This window comes from Mesoplodon mirus (genome assembly GCF_964341445.2).
Source record: "Mesoplodon mirus genome assembly, chromosome: 4".
In the NCBI taxonomy this organism is placed as follows: Eukaryota; Metazoa; Chordata; class Mammalia; order Artiodactyla; family Ziphiidae; genus Mesoplodon; species Mesoplodon mirus.
In genome coordinates, this window is record NC_138979.1 from 102923255 (window position 1) to 102949261 (window position 26007).

The window sequence follows — 26007 nt, forward strand, 5'->3', positions numbered from 1 at the left end:
TATGGAGCAATAGGAAATCTCATTCATTGTTGATGGGAATGCAGAATGGTACAGACACTTTGGAAGACATTTTGCCAGTTTTTTTTGTGTTTTTATTTATAAAACTAAACATATTATTCTTTTTTCTTTTAACATCTTTATTGGAGTAAAATTGCTTTACAATGGTGTGTTAGTTTCTGCTTTATAACAAAGTGAATCAGCTATACATATACATATATCCCCATATCTCCTCCCTCTTGCGTCTCCCTCCCACCCTCCCTATCCCATCCCTCTAGGTGGTCACAAAGCACGAAGCTGATCTCCCTGTGCTATGCAGTTGCTTCCCACTAGCTATCTATTTTACATTTGGTAGTATATATAAGTCCATAACACCCTCTCACTTCATCCCAGCTTACCCTTCCCCCTCCTCCCCGTGTCCTCAAGTCCATTCTCTACATCTGCATCTTTATTCCTGTCCTGCCCCTAGGTTCTTCAGAACTTTTTTTTTTTAGATTCCATATATATGTGTTAGCATACGGTATTTGTTTTTCTCTTTCTGACTTACTTCACTCTGTATGACAGACTCTAGGTCCATCCACCTTACTACAAATAACTCAATTTTGTTTCTTTTTATGGCTGAGTAATATTCCATTTAAACATATCATTCTTAACATACAATGTGGCAAGCATGCTCCTTGGTATTTACCCAAAGGGGCTGAAAACATATCCACACAAAAAGCTGCACACAGATGTTTACAGAAGCTTTATTCATAATTGCCAAAACTTGGAAGCAACCAAGGTGTCCTTCAGTAGGTGAATGTGTAAACTGTGGTACATTCAGATGACAGGATATTACTCAGTGCTAAAAAGAAATGAGCTATCATGCCATGAAAAAACATGGAGGAAACTTAAATGCACATTGCTAAGTGAAAGAAGCCAATCTGAAAAGGCTACTTACTGTATGATTCCAACCATATGAATTTCTGGAAAAGGTAAAACTATGAAGACAGTAAAAAGATCAGTGATTGGGAGGAGTTGGCGGAGGGACAGGTGACAGGTGGAGTGCAGAGGATTTTTAGGGCACTGAAACTACTCTCTATGCTACTATAATGGTGTACACATGTCACTATACATTTGTCAACCCCAAGAAAGAACAAAACCAAAAATGAACCCTAATATAAACTATGGACATCAGATGATATATCAATCAACGTAGGTTCACCACCTGCAATGAATGTACCACAATAGTGTGCAATGTTGATAGTTTGGGGGCAGGAGGTATACGAGATCTCTCTGCACTTTGTGCTCAATTTTTCTGTAAACCTAAAACTGCTCTAACAAATAAAGTCTATTTTTTAAAAAGAAGATCTACAAGATAAATCTCAAGGAATGGACTTCCCTGATATCAGCGACATTTAGCAGACATACCCTTCTCAAAAGCAGTTAGAATCAACTATGTCTCTGGAGATTTCATGATGACTGTTTAAGGTCCAAGAATAATGGTTGTGCTGTATTTTCCTAAAGGAACTTTTCACTGATAGATTTTTTGGTTTGTTTGTTTGCTTGTTTTTGGTAGCTCTGTAGTTCTTTCTATTATATACTATGTTCTCTGAGCCCCAAGTAGACTCATAACAACAACAACAAAAAACTGCGATTTCCATTTAGGATGAAAAAGGGTTCAAAATGATGAAGTAAATATTGATTTCAAATACAGGTATCAGAAATTATTGGAACTTCCCTAGTGGTCCAGTGGGTAAGACTCCATGCTCCCAATGCAGGGGCCTCAAGTTCGATCCCTAGTCAGGGAACTAGATCCCACAAGCATGCCGCAACTAAAAAAGATCCTGCATACCGCAACGAAGATCCCGCGTACTGCAACTAAGACCTGAAGCAGCCGATATAAATAACTACTAAAAAAAAATTGTTGATAAGTGAGAAGAGGGACATTTTAAGGGGGGAAAAATGTTAGTTAAAAATAAATCTGGGCTTCCCTGGTGGCGCAGTGGTTGAGAGTCCGCCTGCCGATGCAGGGGACACGGGTTCGTGCCCCGGTCCGGGAAGATCCCACATGCCGCGGAGCGGCTGGGCCCGTGAGCCATGGCCGCTGAGCCTGCGCGTCCGGAGCCTGTGCTCCGCAACGGGAGAGGCCACAACAGTGAGAGGCCCGGGTACCGGAAAAAATAAATAAATAAATAAATGAAATCCAAAAACTGTGTGTTAGTAGGCATCTTTAAACTGGAAAATAATTCTAGACAGCTCTGGAAACTATTCAAACATATGTTTTCACTAACGCTGTTAGCTGCTTAGGAAAACCTCAAGTAGCCCAGAGTTGTACTTACTGTTACTTGTCATCACACAGAGACGGTGAGGTGCAGCTGGTACTACTTGTGGATCTACTGGCCCATCCCATCTCCAAACTCGTGGCAGCAGTACAGAAAACTAGGGTTCAGGGCCTGTTATTTGAAGAGAGTGTTCATGTGCAAAGTATAACAATGGGGCCTGGAGTTGGGGAAAGGGCTTAGAATAATTTGCCTTCCTCTAAACAGCGACAGTTACAGTCTAATGGCTAAGAACACAGGCTTCGCAACTTAATAGATTCTAAACCTAGTTCCTGGGGCAAGTAACCTTCCCTCAGTTTCCTCACCTGTGAAATGGAGATTAAAAAGCACCTAAAACTCACAGGGTTTTTGAGAGGATTAACTGTGTAAATACATGTAAAACTTTAAGAACAATGGCACAAAGTAAGCATTTCACTGTGCTAGTTTTTGTCGTTGTTGTTACTACACTTTATTTTTTTCCATGTTTTGGTATAAGGAGTACTCAAAAGAGTTAACATTCTCTCTGGTACTCCCATGTACTTTAAAAGAACCATGGACTTTTGGAAAACAGATATCCAAATACAGACACCATAGTTAATATGCCCCAACTTCACATAGATACCTTTTAAAAAACTTCTACCTTCCATCCTATTAAATATTCATTTCTAAAAAATCTTCAGAAACCATTAACGTAAAAAAAAATTTAAACTCTTTCTTCATGTCTTATCGGTTTTGCTAAGGCCTAGGGATCATTCTTTCCCTTCTATAAGTATGAAAATCATGTAACGGAGAGAGAGGTTACCTAGCCAATAAAATACATGAAGTTCTTAACCCTTAATACTTTCCCACAGAAAGGCTTCAAACATTTCTCTTTTTTCCCAGGCTTTTTAAAAAATTGAGGTATAATTGACATATTAGTTTCAGGTATATAACATAATGATTCAACATTTCTATATACCACAAAATGATCACCACAGGGCTTCCATGGTGGTGCAGTGGTTAAGAATCCGCCTGCCAATGCAGGGGACATGGGTTTGAGTCCTGGTCCAGGAAGATCCCACATGCCGTGGAGCAACTAAGCCCATGCGCCGCAACTACTGAGTCTGCGCTCTGGAGCCCACGAGCCACAACTACTGAGCCCGCGTGCCTAGAGCCCGTGCTCCACAACAAGAGAAGCCACAGCAATGAGAAGCCCACGCACCTCAACGAAGAGTAGCCACCACTCGCTGCAACTAGAGAAAGCCCTCGCACAGCAACAAAGACCCAACTCAGCCAAAAATAAATAAATAAATAAACAAATAAATAAATTTATTTTAAAAAATGATCACCACAATAAATCTAGTTAACATCCATCACCATACACAGTTACAAATTTTCTTCTCCTGCTGTGATCTTTCACAATCCACCCACCTAGCTACTTTCAAATATGCAATACAGTATTATTAACTATAGTCATCATGCTGTACATCGTATCCCCATGACATTCATTTTATAGCTGTAAATTTGTACCTTTTGACCCATACATTTCTATTATAAAATGAAATTGCTATTATTAACTATGATTTTCACACAGAAAAGAAATTCTTCACCAGTTTTTGTTAATTTACCTAAGAAATATTTATGAGAAAACAGCTTTAAATTCTATGATGTATTCCATTTAAATGGATTTTAAACATCACGTATCTCTCTTGGTCTATAACTCCACTGTTAAAAGGATTGTACTAGAAGACTTTTTTTTCCCTTTTAGTAACACTGCTACTTAATGCAGTAATAGATGTCATCTTTATTGACAAGGATCAGTATTTCAGTATTCACCATGAGAAGTATTCTTATAATGTTTTATTACCTAAATAAATATATTTAAAATAGAAAAAAATAACAGAAAATGCTGATAAAAATACTCCCACCATTTAGAGATAACTATTGTTAACATTTTGGTGTACAGCTTACTCTTCAGACTTTTGTTCTATTCCTAGATAATATCTAATGTCCCTTTCAGGTCTTAAATTCTGATGTAAATATAGTAATTAGGAATACTTGAATACAATGAGGATACTAACTGAACCCAATTGTTTTTATTTTTTATTTTACTATAGTTATTTATGATACTCATAAGTACAGTTTTCCCTATATTTATAATTAGACAACTTAATATTTTAATTTAAAATTCTATTTAATTTCTCAGTAGGAAAGCATGCTATAGCCCCACCCATCAGGTATCCAAGTCTATCTAAGCCACAGCCTAGGCTCCACTGTCCACCTGGCTACAGCTTAACCAAAGAGCAAACAAGGTATCTAGGAAGGGAAAGAAAGCCTCAACTGTGCCAGCTTTGCCAAAACAACCCCACAAAGTATCAGGAAATGCTGTCCACTCTTTATAAATGTCAGGCCAGTCCCTCAACGCCACTGCAGGTCACTGATCTTTGGGTCTCTGCCCAGTATAAATGTTCACAGTCCATTCCCACTGTAAGCCCAGCTAGGGGTTAATCAACATCATTTGGGTCCTGCCCCTGGTTTTTTGTAGCAGATTTTTCCAGAGAAAACAAGCAACAGCCTATATTTGACTTTGACAGATGAAATTAGATTTCCTATTTGGTTTCTCCACTTCACACTGTGAACTACAAAGAGATTTATTTCCCATATTTATTCATATCATATATGTATATCCATGCATTGTATACCATGGAAATTGCTGTTTGAATAGTTTCCAAGGAACAGGAGGAGAAAGAAACTACAAGAGAAATTTTGAAATGCAGGTAAAGATAAGCAAGGCCAACTGGAACCTATGTCATACCCAATGAGGAGAAGAATTGTTATTCTGAAAGAAACCAGTCTTTCTTTTTCTTATTTTTAATTAATTTTTTAATTTTTTTAACATCTTTATTGGAGTATAATTGCTTTACAATGGTGTGTAAGTTTCTGCTTTATAACAAAGTGAATCAGTTATACATATACATCTGTTCCCATATCTCTTCCCTCTTGTGTCTCCCTCCCTCCCACCCTCCCTATCCCACCCCTCCAGGTGGTCACAAAGCACCAAGCTGATCTCCCTGTGCTACGCGGCTGCTTCCCACTAGCTATCTATTTTACATTTGTGGTAGTGTATATATGTCCATGCCACTCTCTCACTTTCTCCCAGCTTACCCTTCCCCCTCCCCATATCCTCAAGTCCATTCTCTAGTAGGTCTGTGTCTTTATTCCCGTCTTACCCCTAGGTTCTTCATGACCTTTTTTTTTTTTTCTTAGATTCCATATATGTGTGTTAGCATACTGTATCTGTTTTTCTCCTTCTGACTTACTTCACTCTGTATGACAGACTCTAGGTCCATCCACCTCACTACAAATAACTCAATTTCGTTTCTTTATATGGCGGAGTAATATTCCATTGTATATATGTGCCACACCTTCTTTATCCATTCATCTGTTGATGGACACTTAAGTTGCTTCCATGTCCTGGTTATTGTAAACAGAGCTGCAATAAACATATTGGTACATGACTCTTTTTGAATTATGGTTTGCTCAGGGTATATGCCCAGTAGTGGAATTGCTGGGTTGTATGGTAGTTCTATTTGTAGTTCTTTAAGGAACCTCCATACTGTTCTCCATAGTGGCTGTATCAATTTACATTCCCACCAACAGTGCAAGAGTGTTCCCTTTTCTCCACACCCTCTCCAGCATTTATTGTTTCTAGATTTTTTGATGATGGCCATTCTGACCGGTGTGGGATGATATCTCATTGTAGTTTTGATTTGCATTTCTCTAATGAGTAAAGATGAGCATTCTTTCATGTGTTTGTTGGAAATCTGTATATCTTCTTTGGGGAAATGTCTGTTTAGGTCTTCTGCCCATTTTTGGATTGGGTTGTTTGTTTTTTTGTTATTGAGCTGCTTGTAAATTTTGGAGATTAATCCTTTGTCAGTTGCTTCATTTGCAAATATTTTCTCCCATTCTGAGGGTTGTCTTTTGGTCTTGTTTATGGTTTCCTTTGCTGTGCAGAAGCTTTGAAGTTTCCTTAGGTCCCAGCTGTTTATTTTTGTTTTTACTTCCATTTCTCTAGGAGGTGGGTCAAAAGGATCTTGCTGTGATTTATGTCATAGGGTGTTCTGCCTATATTTTCCTCTAAGAGTTTGATAGTTTCTGGCCTTACATTTAGGTCTTTAATCCATTTTGAGCTTATTTTTGTGTATGGTGTTAGGGAGTGTTCTAATCTCATACTTTTACATGTACCTGTCCAGCTTTCCCAGCACCACTTATTGAAGAGGCTGTCTTTTCTCCACTGTATATTTATACAATTTTTAAAGGTTACATTCCATTTACAGTTATTACAAAATATTGGCTATATTTCCCATGTTGTACAGTACATCCTTGTAGCTTATCTTACACCCAATAGTTTGTACCTCCCATCCCCCCACCCCTATATGCCCCCCCCAACCCCCATAACCACTAATTTGTTCTCTATATCTGTGAGTCTGCTTCTTTTTTTATTATATTGAAAGAAACCAGTTTTGAGACTGGCAGGTCCCAGAACTGGATTTCTCTTCACCTCAGCAGCAAGTATTTATTAAATTCCTAACAGGGCCCTAGCACTGCATGGTTGCTGTGGGAGATTTGAAAGACATTTGAAATACTGTCTCAATCTACAATGATCACAGAGTTAGTAAAAAGTTCAATACTTTTACGTAGTAGAAAAAGAATGAAGGGTAGACATAATATTGTATTTGGAGAAGGAAAAAAGACTGTGGGCTGGGGTAGAAAAATCTTCATAACATAGGTGGCACTAAACCTGTGTCTTAAGCTTGCTTTCAGATAAGTCCCTTCTTTGAATAATGTCCCCTGGATAAAGGCCTTCTCTCTTAAGTGAGGGTGACCTCAGGACTGCACTACTACAAAATCTAAAATGGGGCTTCCCTGGTGGCGCAGTGGTTGAGAGTCCGCCTGCCGATGCAGGGGACACGGGTTCATGCCCCGGTCCAGGAAGATCCCACATGCCGCGGAGTGGCTGGGCCCGTGAGCCCTGGCCGTTGAGCCTGCGCGTCCGGAGCCTGTGCTCCACAACGGGAGAGGCCACAACAGTGAGATACCCACATACCGCAAAAAAAAAAAAAAAAAAAAATCTAAAATGTATCCTTGTCATTTCAATCCTTCAAGAAGTCCGAATTCTGGGTGAAACAACAGAACAACTAGGTCACTTTACTCTCCCTGAAAAACCTTCAGACCTCCACTTGCCATCTCTTAATACCTGGCTGTCAACTGTGGAAAATTCATCCCAAGGACTAGAGATCTCCCACCTTAGGAATAACAAACATCCATGCAAGTAACCCCAGAAACAGCCAAACAAATCTCTCTGCCTCATCGCTTCACTGAAGTTATTTTATTACCCTTATTTGAACAAGGAAGTGTGGGTACAAAAAGGACAGGCATCAGCAGCTATCTGTTCTTAGCTTCAATGAAAGAGGCCCAACTGTAGTGGCAGTGGTCCATTCCCACAATGCAACCCTTTAGTGGTATGAGAATATCACTCCCTAAAATGAAAATTACTCTGTGGCTGGATATAACAGGGTCTTTCTAGGATCTTCTGCTTGGGATTGATAGACTAGCCCTTTTCTCACAACCCCCCGAAAGCTAAGGGATCCATGAGCTCCCACCTATAGAGGGAAGAGGAGGAGACAGAAGGGCTGCAATTTTCTTAACCATGACATAGGCCTGAAGAATCTCCCAAAGTGTCCCCACTTAAAGTTTCTCTGACCCTACAGCTACTGCCATGACCACAGAACGAGGAGGCACTTGGAAAAGACCAAAGTACTCACTCTTTATCCAAGTGCATTCATTATATTGCGTTAGTTAGCAGAAAAAAGGAAAATAAAGACTGAAATGTAAAATACTTCCATCTCATTTTCTTCTGTCTCCTCCAAACGGCATTTATTATCTACAATGTAGATTCACCACAACTTAATATTGCAATACAATGAGTAGTTCCAAATCAGTAAGAAAATAATCAACATCCCAAAAGAGTAAAAAAAAAAATTAAATAACTGACCAAATACCATTGCTAAGCACAATAAATTTTTACTGTACTTTTCCATCTTTCTACAAATATATAAATTTTATATTGTTATTCATAGTATATAACCTGTTGTGTATTGCTTTTAATTCCTATATTCTTCAAACACTTAAGCATTTTAAACATTTCTGTGATTCATTTTCACAATTCTGAGTTTAGAGGTTCATAACTGACACAACTAACTTAATGAGTTCTTAACAATGGACAATCTTCTTATTTTCATACCAACATGAGATGAATGAAATCCAAAATTCCCATTAGAAAATATCAGTAGCAACTAGTATTTATAATTGCAGCTCAAGGTCAATGATTCCTAGTTGTATGGAACACAAAGAAATAAAGCAGAAGAGTTACCTTCACTATTTGTAAGCCCTCAATTTCCAAAATTCTATGAACGCAACTCTCCTTAGTCAAGCACCCCCTGTCCTGAAACAAATTTGCTAGGTTGGTTGGGTTATTTTTCATTTACTTCCATCTAGCACTCAAATTCTCTCTTCACACTTCCTTCTTTCAACTGTAGAGTATTTGATCAGAATCAGTGAGAACTCATGAGTTTCAATATAAGTAAATAGATATAATGGAACTGTGTGCGTGTGTGTGTGTATATACATCTGTATATGCAAATATATATTCCCTAGCTTTGTCTAACTCTACTGAGGAGACCAAGGAACAGTGATATCTCAATAGCAATGATCACACCTAGCACCCAGATCTTGGCTAAATGCCATTTCCCATTAATGGGAACAATCTGAGCATCATAACAAACAATAATACTAACAGACTGTCATCCACTGAATAAAATGGGAAACCATGAGTCAGTACAAATATAAACAAGTAAATAATTTGAAAGTTTGATGAGGAATGGGATATTTACATAGTGTTTCAAAGTACCTCTCGACAAAATATTTATTACAAAGAAGGGAAAAGAGTAACTTTACAGTGGAGGAGCCTGGCAAGACGCCACCTTAATCAAGAAATCAAAGTGAACTCTGTGATATTCCTACCGAAGATGCATAATCTGAATCTAATCATGAAGAGATATTGAACAACCAAATTAAGAAACATTCTAAAAAATAATTCACCTATAATCTTCCAAAGTGTCAAGATTATGAATACAAAGAAAAACTGAGGAACTATTCCAGCATGAATTAGACTAGACATAAGACAGCTAAATGCAACAAGTGATTCTGAACCAGATCCTTTTTCTATAAAGGACATCACTGGGATAATCAGCAAAACTCAAATGGGATCTAATGATTAGATGTAGTAATATAACAATTTAAATTCCCAGTTTTGAAGGTTGTATTGTGGCTATGTTAAAGAATGTCCTTTACTATAAGGAACTGCACACTCAAGTATCTGGGGCAACTGGGTAACAGGTTGGCAACTTTTAAATGGTTCAGGAAAATTTTTTTTGAATGTACTTTCATCTTCTCTGTAAATTTGTGATCATTTCAAAAAAAATTTTTAAGTTTAATAAAAAGATGTAAGGAAAAATACAACAACAGAAAGCGCCCTTGATTCTGAGTCAGGCCTGGGTTCCTACAGATACCAGCACTGCCACTTACTAGCTGTGTGACCTGGTGTGAGTAACGTGCTTTGTTTCCTTTTTCCTCATCAGTAAAATAGGGATGACGTTTATTGTAAACAGTTTATTGTAAAAATCAAATGAAGTAAATTATGAGAAAACACTTAATACATGAAAATGCTAATGAGGCATAAGATATTTATTTTGCAGTCTTATTGAATCAAATTAAAAAAAATAACCATAAAGGGCTTCCCTGGTGGCGCAGTGGTTGAGAGTCCGCCTGCCAATGCAGGGGACGCGGGTTCGTGCCCCGGTCTGGGGGGATCCCACATGCCGTGGAGCGGCTGGGCCCGTGAGCCATGGCTGCTGGGCCTGTGCGTCCGGAGCCTGTGCTCCGCAGCGGGAGGGGCCGCAGCGGTGAGAGGCCCGCGTACCGCAAAAAAAACAAACAAACAAAAAAAACAAACAAACAAAAAACCATAAAGATAAAATGAAATGTACTACAGGTACAAGAAACACATTGTGGCACTGTATCAATCAGGGTCTGAACAGAAACAGATGGTATATTCAAATTAGAATCATTCAGGTTTAATTAAGTAAAAAGACTATTCACAAAGGTGTGGGTGTGAAGTAGGAAAACCACAAGGCACAGTGGAGTAACCTGGAACCAGTACCTGGAAATTCACCACCTCAGAGTCAAAATGGACGAAGGGGGAAAAACGTTCACCAAAACCTGGAAAAAGAGAACCATGCGGAGAGCACCACATTGAGAGGAGCTGTGACTTAAGTTAACAGATGAAGCCAGACCAAGCCAATCCCTCAGGAGTAAACCTCTCCCTCTCATCTGCTAGAGCTCTCCACCGTTCAACCCCAACTCAAGCCAGAGGGCAAGGAAGCCCAATGATTAGTCCAACAGGTCAGACTTTGGTGCGCAGAAAAAGGTAGAAAACGATGAAGAGTTGACCTGGAAGAGCAAAAGGAAGACATTCAACAGAACTGAATTCAACTGAAGAAGCAGGGAAGACTTCATGAAACAGGGAACATCTGAAGTGGGCCTCAAGCCATGAGTAGGATTTTAATTATTAGGTTGATTATCGAGGCAGTATGAATAACACAGGCAAAGCTGCGAGTAATGAAAATGCATGGCTGTCCAGGTGAAATTTAGAAAATCAGGTATGTTGTAAGATAAGACTAAATATTGGGGTGATGCAAAGGACGAGGTTTTCTTTTCTTTCATTTTTAAAAAATTGAGGTATATGGGACTTCCCTGGCGGTCCAGTGGTTACAACTCTGCACTTCCACTGCAAGGGGGTGCAGGTTCAATCCCTGGTCGGGGAACTAAGATCCTGCATATCACATGGCTTAGCCAAAAAAAATTGAGGTATAGCTGATTTACAATATCATATTAGTTTCAGGTGTACAACATAGTGATTAAAATTGTTTACAGATTATACTTCATTTAAGGTTATTATAAAATATTGGCTATATTCCCTGTGCTGTACAATATATCCTTGTAGCTTACTTATTTTATACATAGTAGTTTGTACCTCTTAACCCCCTGCTCCTATCTTGCCCCTCACCTCTCCCCAGTGGTAACCACTGGTTTGTTCCCTATATGTGCCAGTTTGTTTCTGCTTTGTTATATTCATTTGTTTGTTTTATTTTTAGGTGCCACATATAAGTGATATGTACAGTATTTGTCTTTATCTTATTTATTTCACTAAGCATAATATCCTCCAGGTCCATCCATGTTGTTTCAAACAGCAAGATTTCATTCTTTTTTATGACTGAGTAGTATTCCATGACATACATTATATATATATATATATATATATACACACACACACACATATATATATATATTTTATATATATATACATATATATATATCTCACATCTTCTTTATCCATTCATCTGTTGATGGACACTCAGGTTGCTTCCATATCTTGCCTATTATAAATAACGCTGCTTATGAACACTGAAGTGCATGCATCTTTTCAAATTAGTGTTTTCATTTTCTTTGGATATATACCCAGGAGTGGAATACTGGATCATATGGTAATTCTACTTTTAGTTTTTTGAGGAACCGCCATACTGTTTTCCTCAGTGGCTGCACCAATTTACACTCCCACCAACAGTGTTCAAGGGTTTCCTTTTCTCCACATCTTTACCAACATTTGTTATATGTGGTCATTGATGATAGTCACTCTGACAGGTGTGAGATGATATCTCATTGTGGTTTTGAGTTTCATTTCTCTGATGATTAGTGATGTTAAGCATATTTTCACGTGCCTGTTGGCCACCTGTATGTCTTCTTTGGAAAAATGTCTATTCAGGTCTTTTGCCCTTTTTTTTTTTTTTTTTTTTTTTTTTTTTTTGCTATACGCGGGCCTCTCACTGTTGTGGCCCCTCCCGTTGCAGAGCACAGGCTCCGTATGCGCAGGCTCAGCGGCCATGGCTCACGGGCCCAGCCGCTCCGCGGCATGTGGGATCTTCCCAGACCGGGGCACGAGCCCGTGTCCCCTGCATCGGCAGGCGGACTCTCAACCACTGCGCCACCAGGGAAGCCCCCATTTTTTAATCAGGTTGGTTTTTTGTTTGTTTTATACTGAGTTGTATGAGCTATTTATATATTTTGGGTGTTAACCCCTTAACAGTCATATCATTTGCAAATATTTTATCCCACTCAGTAGGTTGTCTTTTCATTTTGTCAATGGTTTCCTTTGCTGTGCAAAAGCTTTTAAATTTTTTTTTTTTTTGCGGTTCGCGGGCCTCTCACTGTTGTGGCCTCTCCCGATGCAGAGCACAGGCTCCAGATGCACAGGCTCAGCGGCCATGGCTCACAGGCCCAGCCGCTCCACGGCATGTGGGATCTTCCTGGACTGGGGCACGAACCCATGTCCCCTGCATCGGCAAGCGGACTCTCAACCACTGTGCCACCAGGGAAGCCCTTTAAATTTAATTCGTTCCCATTTATTTTTGCTTTTGTTTCCACTGCCTCAGAATATGGATCAAAAAATACTGCTATGATTTATGTCAAAGAGTGTTTTGCCTATGTTTTCTTCTAGGATTTTTATGGTTTCTGATCTTAAATTTAGGTCTTTAATCCATTTTTAGTTTATTTTTGTACATGATGTGGGAAAATGTTCTAATTTCATTCTTTTACATGTAGCTGTCTAGTTTTCCCATCACCACTTACTGAAGAGACTGTCTCTTCCCCATTGTATATTATTGCCTCCTTTGTCATAGATTAATTAATCATAAGTACGTGGGTTTATTTCTGGGCTCTCTAATCTATTCCACTGAGCTATGTGTCTGTTTTTGTACCAGTACCATACTCTTTTCATTACTGTAGCTTTGTAGTATAGTCAGTAGTCAGGGAGCATGACACCTCTAGCTCTGTTCTTCTTTCTCAAAATTGCTTTGGCTATTTGGGGTCTTTTGTGTTTCCATACAAATTTTTTAATGATTTATTCTAGTTCTATGAAAAATGCCATTGGTATTTTGATAGGGATTGCGTTGACTCTATAGACTGCCTTGGGTAGTAGGGTCATTTTAACAATATTAATTCTTCCAAACCATGAACATGGTATATCTTTCCACCTGTTTGTGTCATCTTCAATTTCTTTCAGCAGTGTCTTATAGCTTTCCAAGTACAGGTCTTTCATTGGGTTGGCCAAAAGTTTCATTTGTTTTTTTCCATAAGATAGCTCTTGTAGCACTTGGTTGTATTTAACTTCATTCGAAACAATTTTGTTAGATTGTATGTGACAGCTGTCATATCAGTGCATTTGAAAAAGACATCCAAATTGGTGAATTTTTGTGTAGCCATTTTAATATTGAAGATGGAAGAAAAAAGCAACATTTTTGGCGTGTTATGCTTTATTATTTCAAGAAAGGTAAAAATGCAACCGAAATACAAAAAAAAAAAAAAAAGATTTGTGCAGTGTACGGAGAAAGTGCTATGACTGATCAAATGTGTCAAAAGTGGTTTGCAGGCTTCCCTGGTGGCGCAGTGGTTAAGAATACACCTGCCAATGCAGGGGACATGGGTTTGAGTCCTGGTCCGGGAAGATCCCACATACTGTGGAGCAACTAAGCCCATGTGCCACAACTACTGAGCTTGTGCTCTAAAGCCTGTGAGCCACAACTACTAAGCCCCCAAGTCACAACTACTGAAGCCCACATGCCTAGAGCCCGTGCTCCAAAACAAGAGAAGCCATCGCAATGAGAAGCCCGTGCACCACAATGAAGAGTAGCCCCCACTCACCACAACTAGAGAAAGCCCATGCACAGCAATGAAGATCCAACACAACCGGGAAAAAAAAAAAGTCGTTTGAGAAGTTTCGTGCTGGAGATTTCTCGCTGGACAATGGTCCAAGATCGGCTAGACCAGGTGAAGTTGATAGCGATCAAATAAAGATATTAACTGAGAACAATCAACGTTATACCACGTGGGAGGTAGCCGAAATACTCAAAATATCTAAATCAAGCGCTGCAAATCATTTGCACCAGCTTGGTTATGTTAATTACTTTGATGTTTGGATTCTACGTAAGTTAAGCGGAAAAAACCTTCTTCACCATATTTCCACATGCAATTCTCTACTTAAACTTAATGAAAACGTTCTGTTTTTAAAACAAATTGTGACAGGCAATGAAAAGTGGATACAGAAGATACAATAATGTGGAACAGAGGAGATTGTGGGGCAAGCAAAATGAACCACCACCAACCACACCAAAGGCCGGTCTTCATCCAAAGAAGGTGATGTTGTGTATATGGTGGGATTGGAAGGGAGTCCTCTATTATAAGCTCCTTCCAGAAAACAAAATGATTAATTTCAACAAGTACTGCTCCCAATTAGACCAAATGAAAGCAGCACTCGACGAAAAGCGTCCAGAATTAGTCAAGAGAAAATGCATAATCTTCCATCGGGATAATGCAACACAACATGTTTCTTTGATGACCAGGCAAAAACTGTTACAGCTTGGCTGGGAAGTTCTGATTCATCCATGGTACTCACCAGACATTTGGGCATCTTTGGATTTCCACTTATTTAGGTCGTTAAGAAATTCTCTTAATGGAAAAAATTTCCATTCCCTGGAAGACTGTAAAAGACACCTGGACTAGCTCTTTTCTCAAAAAGATAAAAAGTTTTGGGAAGAGAGAATAATGAAGTTGCCTGAAAAATGGCAGAAGGTAGTGGAACAAAAGGGTGAATATGTTGTTCAATAAAGTTCTTGGTGAAAATGAAAAATGTGCCTTTTATTTTTAATTAAAAACCGAAGGCATTTTTTGGCCAACCCAATACCTTCTTTAATTTATTTTTAAAATAAATTTATTTATTTTATTTATTTTTGGCTGCATTGGGTCTTTGCTGTTGCGTGCGTTTTTCTCTAGTTGCAGAGAGTGGGAGCTACTCTTCATTGCGGTGCGCAGGCCTCTCATGGCAGTGGCTTCTCTTGCTGTGGAGCATGAGCTCTAGGTGCATGGGCTTCAGTAGTTGTGGCTCACGGGCTCTAGAGCGCAGGCTCTGTAGTTGTGGCATACGGGCTTAGTTGCTCCATGGCATGTGGGATCTTCCCGGACCAGAGCTCGAACCCATGTCCCCTGTGTTGGCAGGTGGACTCTTAACCACTGCACCACCAGGGAAGCCCCCCAATACCTTCTTCATTAGGTTTTCTCCTAGTTATTTCATTCTTTTTGAAGTGATGGTAAATGGGATTTTTTTCTTAACTTCTCTTTCTGATAGCTTGTTGTTAGTATATAGAAATGCAACAGATTTCTGTATTTTAATTTTGTGTCCTGCACCTTTACCAAATTCATTGATGAGCTCTAGTAGTTTTCTGGCGGCATCTTTAGGATTTTCTATGTACAGTATCATGTCATCTGCAACCAATGACTGTTTTACTTCTTCCTTTCCAATTTAGATTCCTTTTATTTCTTTTTCTTGTCTGATTGCTGTGGCTAGGACTTCCAATACTGTGTTGAATAAAAGTGGCAAGAGTGGGCACCCTTGTCTTGTTGCTGATCTCAAAGGAAATGCTTCAGGTTTTCACCACTGAGTATGAGGTTAGTGGTGAGCTTGTCATATATAGCCTTTATTATGTTGAGGTATGTTCCCTCTATACCCACTTTGTGGAGAGTTTTTATCGTAAATGGATGTTGAATTTTGTTAACAGCTTTTTCTGCATGTATTGAAGTGATCATATGGTTTTTATTCATACATTGTTTCAGACATTCATACATGAATGTATGAATACATTCATACATTGTTTTATTATTTATTCATACATATTTTTATTTCTCCATATCTTCCTTTAGTTCTTTGAGCATTTTTAGGACAGTTAAAAGTCTCTGTCTAGTGTATCTGCCTTTAGGTCCTTCTCAGGGGTGGTTTCTGTTGATTAATTTTTTCCTTTACATGGGCCATACTTTCATGTTTCTTTGTATTGTGATTTTTTTGTTGAAAACTGGACATTTGAATCTAATAACGTAGTAACTCTGGAAATCAGATTCTTTCCTTTCTCCAGCATATGCTATCTCTTGTTATTCTTTTCATTTATTGTTTTTGTATTTTTGATTGTTGTAGGCTGTCTCTGTGCTGAGGATCAGACAGAGGTGTAAAGCTAAAGTATTCTCAGGTCTTTTCTGAGCCTTTCCCTGGGCATGTCTGGTCACTTTTTAATTTTCCCTGTGTGTTTTGTTGTTTTTGAATGCCCTGGTCATAAATATCTGGCTCCCAAAAGGAGAAAAAGAGAAAAATGAAGTGTGGTGGGGGTGGGGAGAAGGGGTGCTGGCCCTTTAAATCCCCTGGAAGTCACTTCAGCAGGATGGGGAGGGACTTGGAAAAAGGTGCAACGACAATGGCTGCCTCCCTCTTTGTCTGCACCTCTGTGATCAGAAGCAGCAATTAGCAATCAGAGCAGATTCCTGATATTTGGAAAACAGGGTCCTTTTTGCCCACACTGACTTCTGCAAGCTACGTGCAAGATGCTCCAGGACCAGTGCACAGCTGCCTGCCACTTGGCTGGGAATAGGGAATGGGTGGCTGCTACTATGTTAAGAGATGAAATTAATTTCAATTTGTCCTCCAAGTCTTCCTCTGGAAGTGGCAAGTCTTCAATAGACCCCAGGGTTGAAAAACAGTTACTTAAGATGGATTCTGCCAGTGCAATTGTTATCTAGGTGGGAAGACAGATTCCTGCTCTCTTCCCAGAATCCTCTCCTTCATAATAATTTTCTAAAATACAAATTAGTACCCTCATATTTCCCTACTGAAAGCTGTCTATATTTAAGTACATAGGAATCTGTTTTATCCTTGAATCCATTAACTAAGATGCACCCAAATTATTACCCTATATATGTACTTTTCCTTTTAAATTTTTGAAAAATATAAATATGTGAAATGATATTAATCTAAACAGAGACTCTAAAAAAACCATATGAAATTGTTTACTCAACCAATATTTGTAAAGTGCCTACTAAAGCAAAATACTGTGCTTTGCACTAGTCCTATTGTTTAAGGATGATTGTTAGGATTATTTTGCACAATGAATACTTCAACAGAAGTGCTTTATTCAACAAACAGTTCATACAACTCAACAACAAAAAAACAAACAACCCAATCCAAAAGTGGGCAGAAAACTTAAAGAGACATTTCTCCAAAGAAGAAATACAGATGGCCAAGAGGCACATGAAAAGATGCTAAACATCACTAATTATTAGAGAAATGCAAATCAAAACTACAATGAAGTACCACTTCTCACCGGTCAGAATGGCCATCATTAAAAAGTCTACAGGGCTTCCCTGGTGGTGCAGTGGTTGAGAGTCTGCCTGCCGATGCAGGGGACGCGGGTTCGTGCCCTGGTCCAGGAAGATCCCACACGCCACGAAGCGGCTGGGCCCGTGAGCCACGGCCGCTGAGCCTGTGCGTCCGGAGCCTGTGCTCCGCAACGGAAGAGGCCACAACAGTGAGAGGCCCGCGTACCGCAAAAAAAAAAAAAAAAAAAAAAAAAGTTTACAATTTTTTCTAAAAGTGCTTTTTCAAAAACCAGAGTTTTAGATTCATATAACTAGTAACATTTACTAAGCAATTATTTTGTGTTAGGCTCTCAGCACTTTAAATGTTATTAATCCATTTAATCCTCACAATACATCTATGAGGGTAGTTAATATTATCAAAGTTCTCTAATGTTCACATGAGAAAATTGATGTCCCATGGGTAGTAAGTACCTCTAAACAAAGCTCTTGCTTTTAACCACTGTGATATTCTGCCACTAGCAAAATAACTGTTCACCAGACTTATCAGGAAAAGCAAATCTTATCTGTTGAACACTAAGCTATTACCCTACAATTTTAAATTGTTCTTCAAGGTTTCCTTACTTCCTGTTGTTTTGCTTCACACTGGGAGAAACTTTACCAAGTCTCCTTTGAGTATTTCTAAATAGCAGTCTCAGTAAAATTTTGTTATAGCCTTTGGTCAAAAACGATAAAATCTGATCCTTCTGCCATTTGTTAATCACTTTTGGAGTCTTTTTGCTCCATTAACCTTTTCATTTGCACATGAAGAGAATTATAATATCACCCCCAAATTTCACCCATATTGCTATTATTAAATGACCAGAATTTGAAGCCTTATTAGAGACAGACAAGATTACATTTTTTTCTTTCTTTGCTGTTTTTCAAACTACAAAAAACACCCATTTTTTGTACCAACTGAAAAAATACAATGCATGAAGAAAAAACTAAACTTCCATCCCTACCTCAACCCCGAATCCTACTCATTTAAGTATCCAACAGGTCCCCTTCAGGTACAGACGGAAAGAAGGATATAACCAACAGGTATGTCCTTCCATACCTTTCTCCACATATATAAGGATGTACCATTCTTCGTTTTTCTTTATTTTCATTGAAATAGACACATATAATGCACGTCAACCTGCAACTTGCTTTTTATCACATAACATAGCATGAACATACAGGTTATTTCCCATAGATACAACTCTTCCTTTTTTCATGCATACACAAATCCACAGTTACACAAACACAATTTAAAATAATTGGGGGACTTCCTTGGCAGTCCAGTGGTTAAGAATCCGCCTTCCAATGAAGGGGAGGTGGGTTCGATCCCTGGTTGGGGACCTAAGATCCCACATGCCACAGGGCAACTAAGCCCATGCACCGCCAACTACTGAGCCCGCACTCTCTGGAGCCCACGCACCACAGCTAGAGAGAAGCCTGCGCACCGCAACGAGAGATGCTGCGTGCTGCAACTAAGACCCAATGCAGCCAAATAAATAAATAATTAATTAAAATAATTGGGCTATCATGCATGCTGCGGGGGGAATGCTTCATTTTATTTCCTTTTGATTTGCCACCCCTCTTTTCCCTTCCTCTTTTCCTCCCTCATACATTAACCCCCACCTGTGGGTAAGATGTTAACAACTGGCATCATTTCTTGTTCTTCCCACAGTCATAACCATAAATGCACACATGCTCACTCACATATTTATGCGTTCTGAATTCTTCTAAGGCATCTGCAATATATTTCACTATGTATATGTACCAAAATTGAGTCAATCATTCCCCTATAAATGGGCACTCACTTGTTTCTACTATTTTATCCCTACTCAAAATGGTTCAATAAATATCCTTGACCATATATCCTTATTACTGGTGTTTTTATTTTTATAGAATATGACCCTTACCTCTAGACACTCCAAAGTATAAAGTCTAAATTCCTCTATCAGAACTGCAACAAAGCCTGAGGCCTCCCCTGAACCCTCTAGGCCCTGACTGCCTGCTGACCCACAGCTGCTGCTGCTTTTTTTTGAAGCAAAGGGTGAAATAATCTTTTTATAGGACACTGCAAGATATGAAATTCCACACTGAAATTAAGAAACCCATTGAGAGGAGAAGCTTCATACAATATGCACAGTTTGGAACTGTTCAAGTATAGTTTCCTTGTAAAAAGTGGTTTTACCATAGCAAACCACATTTAAAGAGCTCTTAGAGAAACAGTAAGACAAACTTATACCATAGTACACGTTTGGTATAATAAACTTATGCTTTAGTTGTACAATCTAAAAGTGGTTCCAGAATGCCATCCGGAACTTGGGATGTACAGCCTTCAGAGGCAGTTTCTGGCACAACACTTTGATATTCTTGTTCCTCCACAGGGAAGCACTTCTCAATCAAACTTAATGAAACTTTGTACACAGACTCATTTTCATGGTTTTATAGAGCTTCACTTTTGTCCAGACCTCTACATTCTTCAATTATACTAAGTTTCTCAGTTTCACCTAGTTTCTCAGAAGCCTGGAAGATACCTGAAATGGCATCCAGAATAACCATGGTAATTTTGGTATCTTTCACAGTTCAGAGGTTCATCAACAATTCTATTATGCACAATGAACAATCTGTTACACAATCTGTTCAACTGTTCCACAACTTTTCTAGTTGGTCACAGCCCATAAAGCTTCCTTTTGTGTCTTAAAGTCTGCCTTAGAACACCAACATGATTCACAACTCACTGTATCTGGTGATGGTGGCCAGCTATGATATTTGATATTGTCCATGTATCTGCTAATACTTCTGGACATCATGATACAGGAGAACTAAAGTAGGAAGAATTTGCTCAACAGCATCTAACAGGGATGCAGGATTCTTATTCCAACAAAGGTTTGAAAGTGTCCAGGTAAGGTGCTACAAGTAACCACATGCTAAAGATGCCACATTAGGAACTGCAAGAAAAGCCAACAGTGGATCAACTGCACCACACTTGATAGCCAAGTCAAAAAAAACTGAACCATCACCTGCAATGTTTCCGAGAGCCCATACAGCTTGTTCACTGATACAAGCATGGGGAGATGAATGCTGGGACAGCACAGCCCCAGTCTGTTTTTCTTTTTTCTGTTTTTTTAACATCTTTATTGGAGTATAATTGCTTTACAATGGTGTGTTAGTTTCTGCCGTATAACAAAGTGAATCAGCTATACGTATACATATATCCCCATATCTCCTCCCTCTTGCATCTCCCTCCCACCCTCCCTATCCCACCCCTCTAGGTGGTCACAAAGCACCGAGCTGATCTCCCTGTACTATGCAGCTGCTTCCCACTAGCTATCTATTTTACGTTTGGTAGTGTATATATGTCCATGCCACTCTCTCACTTAGTCCCAGCTTACCCTTCCCCCTCCCTTTGTACTCAAGTCCATTCTCTACGTCTGCGTCTTTATTCCTGTCCTGCTCCTAGGTTCTTCAGTACCATTTTTTTTTAGATTCTATATATATGTGTTAGCATACGGTATTTGTTTTTCCTCTTTCTGACTTACTTCATTCTGTATGACAGACTCTAGGTCCAGCCACCTCACTACAAATAACTCAATTTCGTTTCTTTTTATGGCTAATATTCCATTGTATATATGTGCCACATCTTCTATATCCCAGCCTGTTCTGATTGATTGATTTATGCATGCATGCTGCGCCGGGTCTTAGATGCGGCATGCGGGATCTTTAGTTGCGACATGCATGTAGGCTCTAGTTCCCCAACCAGGGATCGAACCTGGGCCCCCTGCACTGGGAGTGTGGAGTCTTACCCACTGGACCACCAGGGAAGTCCCAGCCTCAGTCTCTTCTGACGTCCTAGAGACAATGTTAATGAGCACCCAAGCAGATTCAAACTGAATGGGACTAAAGTCAGTTCTGCCCAAGAAGGACACAAATTTTGGAATCAAACCAGCCCAGATTATGTTGTCTACGGGGGGCTGTTTTTCCTAGAAGGCAGTTTCCCAGCAGCTTGAGTCGCTTGGAGCTGGCTTTCCAAATTGTTCCTCTTGATGCCTTTGACAGTATCATCAACAGACCAATTTACAGTGCCCTGGTTGTTCTGGTTTTCTTGCAGTGGAGAAGCAGCAGCCTCAGGAAGCAACCTTACATTTCTCCTTTTCAGCACCTGGTCATCCTTCTTAGCTTATTAGCTTTCCTCAGCTCCACATCAACCAGTATTCAGTGCGGCCTCATTTCTGTACTATCATGCCCTTGAATCTGTTAAGGCAGGCAGCTGGTGAGTTAGCATTCCTGTTGCTCGACATGGTTATGAGACACAGGGAGAAAGCTACAGAGCCAGCTCAGGTTTCCACAGGAGGCTGTGCAGACCCTATAGCTTCTTGACTTAAGAAAACTTGGGGTTAGAAATGGAAGTAAGCTGAGACATATTCAAGTCTCTTCTTTCTAGATATGCTCTAAGCATGTGATTTCCCCTGATTCTTCAACCTCTTGCCACGATGTGCCCCAAATGATTTTCCCCACCACCCTGTAGAATACTAGAAATTCTCTCCATTAGAGTAATTCATCTGAGTTTGCTGTAACTTCACAGTGCCCCTATTAAAATGCACATGCTACCAGGAAGGACAGAAGGATACTTTGTTGTGAATAGAAAAGGGATTGGAGAAATTATTGTGTGCTGGATAAGATGGTGATCAGGTATCAGAGAAGATAATGATAATAATAATAACAACACTTATGTAGCATTTATTATCTGCGAAGCACTGTTCTAAGTGTTTTATATTTACTTACTCATTTAGTCCTCACAACAACTCTGAGGTAGGTATCATTATCCCCATTTTACAGATGAGATAAGTGAAGCACAGAGAGATAAAGGGACTAGCCCAGGATCACAGCCAGTAATCTGTGAAACTGGAAAATAAACCATATTTTTAATCACTATACTTCACCACCTTTCATCTAGGAAGGAGATGGGGTGTCAAAGAGGAAAGTCTAGGGCCCCTCTGGTTTCAGACCCTAAAATATGCCCTCTCTACTGAATGCAACTCTTATTACCTTTATCAAAAGATAAAAATAGAAATCCCTGTCTATTTGTCTAGGGCTTCTTTTTCTGAAAAGAAAAAAAGTAAAGAAAAAGAGGGACTTCCCTGGTGGCGCAGTGGTTAAGAATCTGCCTGCCAATGCAGGGGACACGGGTTCAACCTCTGGTCTGGGAAGATCCCACATGCCACGCAGCAACTAAGCCCGTGTGCCATGACTACTAAGCCTGCACTCTAGAGCCCGTGAGCTACAGCTACTGAAGCCCACGCACCTAGAGCCCATGCTCCGCAACAAGAGAAGCCATCGCAATGAGAAGCCCGCGCACTGCAACGAAGAGTAGTCCCCACTCACTGCAACTAGAGAAAGCCCGCACACAGCAACAAAGACCCAACGCAGCCAAAAATAAATTTTAAAAAAAAACCTCAAAAAAAAAGAAAAAGAAAATTGCACATAGCAGCAAACACTCAGAGGTAATAGATACACATTCCACACAGAGAAACATAAATTCACATTCTTAGTTTAAGCCTCTGATTACTGAAGGAATCAGAAAAACTGAGCTTTGAGATCACCAAAACACATATCTTTGTTTATACAAGATTTTGCTATTTCTAACAATGCTTTTTTGCTAAGGAATGTTCCCATGAACAACTGTCCAAGTGGCATGTGCCATCTGGTAGGTCCCATATGTGGCTTTCATACTCTCTGGACATAAGCAAGGAATTCACAGGACAGATAGATGGGTTTCTAGCTCTAATGCTTCCCTCCTCCTTGCAAAAAGACAGATTCCTTATACAGGATCCTATGAGAAAAGATGGATTTATTGGAATAGAATCTAAAGACTTGCCATTCCCACAGCCACTTCTGAGAAGACAACCACAAGTGATTCCTTGATTATAATCTGCCACGTTTTATGTCATTTAACCCTGTTTTCTAGGCCCCATCTGACTGGGCCCCAAGCAAAGCAAGTATGGGCAAAAGAGAGACTGTCAACCATTACATGACCCCAAACAAGAATGCTAATAAGGGTGTGCCAAATTGGATAAAGATTAACGGACACGATCAACTCTTGGGGAGCTCTGAATGCGAGACAGAGAGCTGCTGTTGTCCTCCTACAGTCACTGCTGAATTCTGAGCAGTAATGAATAACGTTCCACTGTCATGTGGCCTGGCTGTGTGACTGTGGACAGTTTCCTTATTTCCTCACATAGCCTCACATTCATGACCCATCGTGTGAGACAACCTGATCACCTCTCTCCCATGCAGCTTGAAAAAGCCCTATCAAAATGGCAGGTTCAACTGTCAACAGCAACAAGCACAAAGCCGAATCACTGAGCAGCAGTCACATGACAAAGTGGACTTGTTAGCAGTTTGCCCAGCAGCTGGTCTGGACAAAGACAACGAGGGTGGCAATATGGAAAAATGGTTTGATTATCAGGCGTGAGGGAGTCTTTGCTTATTCATAGGCAGAATCCAAGAGGGATAAGCTGTTTCACTGCTTTTAGGGTAGTATATAAAATAAAAGGACATTGAAGATCCAGGAGAAGGCCTTCACTCCATCAGATAGAACTTCCAAGAGCTAGGATATCTGCAGCAATTCAGGCAAATCATCTGGGAATCTTTCCATTCCTAATAATTAAGGATCTGTGAGACAGTTAGAAAATTTTTTTCTATTATGAGCCATACAGCAAATATATTAGGCTTTATGGGCCACAGAGTCTCTGTCACAACTACTCAACTCTGCCTTTTTGTACAAAAGCATCCATAAACACTACATAAACAAATGGGCATGGCTATGTTCCAATAAAACTTCACTAAGTCAGGTGGTAGACAGATATGGCCCACAGTTGTAAGGCAAAAGTCCTTTTTAGAGCCAACTTCTTCAAAAATATAAGTGGGTTTGAAGGTTCCAAGTGGAAAAAGAAACAAAGCAAAACTAAAGAGCGTCCTACATACATGAAAGGCCTTCTAATCCTTTGAAATACATTAAAATCATTTATCATTGAAAATAAAGTGAAAGTATATGGACAGATCACCTAGACCCATTTTCTTATTTATTTATTTATTGTCTGCGTTGGGTATTTGTTGCTGCGTGCAGGCTTTCTCTAGCTGTGGCGAGCAGGGGCTACTCTTCGTTGTGGTGTTGTTATGGTTCACGGGTTTCTCACTGCAGTGGCTTCTCTCGTTGTAGAGCACGGGCTCTAGGCATGCAGGCTTCAGTAGTTGTGGCTCGCGGGCTCTAGAGTGCAGGCTCAGTAGTTGTGGCACACGGGCTTAGTTGCTCCGCAGCATGTGGGATCTTCCCTGACCAGGAATCTAACCCGTGTCCCCTGCATTGGCAGGCAGATTCTTAACCACTGCACCACCACCAGGAAGTCCCGAGCCATTTTCTTACAATAACTGATATTGTACCAAAGTTAAAGTCACTCAATAAGATCAACACTGAAGAGTCATCAGTCAAGACCAGCTTAGGTTAGCTTAGGCTATTGTAGCAAACCTCTAAAGCACAGTAGCTTAAAACAACAAAAGTTTATTTCTGGCTCATGCTACCTGTGGGTCAGTAGGGAGTCTTGATGGTTGTAGCTTCTCTGACAGAACTACCTACCTTCAACATTACTGATCTTGGTGCCAGAAGGAAAGAGGGCTTTGGAAGGTCATACTCCAGCAACTGAAGGCTCAGACATCATTTCTCCTTAAAATATACTGGATAGAGCTCATAATATGGCCCCCCTCCCCTCACACAATGGGACCAGGAAGTGAAATTCTATCACGCAACAGAAGATGAAAAGCCAGGAATACTGAGTGAGCAGCATGAGTGACTATCACATAGCAATGGTTAAGTTACTTTGACCTAGATGATCACAAAATGCGATTTTCATATTAAAAACACATTTCTGATATACTGGTTAGCCAGAAACCACTGTCAACTTCATTTACATTAAAATTTCAAAGTGTTCGGTATACTCTTCCTTAGTGTCTAAGGATTTGGCAATGGCAGGACTTGAGGTCATCATTCTGAGTATCAATTCTTAATGCCCATACTGGTAGATGCAGAGAATACAGTAGACTGAGTGTTTACTGACCACAGGACATAACCAGAAGCTGTGTTGGGGGCAGGGCTCTCCCAGGAGGTTTAGGGACAGGATACACAGAGTGGTTTTTCCACAGCCCTCTCCAAAACCAGCATGTATTTCAGAATTCCTTAGCTCCCTACTGCAGTCTTCTGGACCAGCTTTGATGGTATAGCAGGTGCTGTTAATGTTCTACACCTATATACTCTTGGATTCCTTTACTATTT

General features: G+C 39.8%; 1 protein-coding gene and 2 pseudogenes across 4 annotated transcripts in view; all 3 read right to left on the reverse strand.

Annotated features, from left to right (window-relative positions):
- The window catches only part of STARD9 (StAR related lipid transfer domain containing 9), a 123282-nt gene that overhangs the window by 67150 nt on the left and 30125 nt on the right, over nucleotides 1-26007 (reverse strand). The window lies entirely within an intron of this gene.
- On the reverse strand, nucleotides 19950-20460 carry LOC309802260 (importin subunit alpha-1-like; annotated as a pseudogene). The gene has a single exon. The product of its transcript is annotated as an importin subunit alpha-1-like (transcript).
- LOC309802430 (importin subunit alpha-1-like) lies at nucleotides 20437-21979 on the reverse strand (annotated as a pseudogene). Its single transcript has 2 exons — nucleotides 21489-21979; nucleotides 20437-20783 (listed from the first exon to the last, which is right to left on the reverse strand). The product of its transcript is annotated as an importin subunit alpha-1-like (transcript).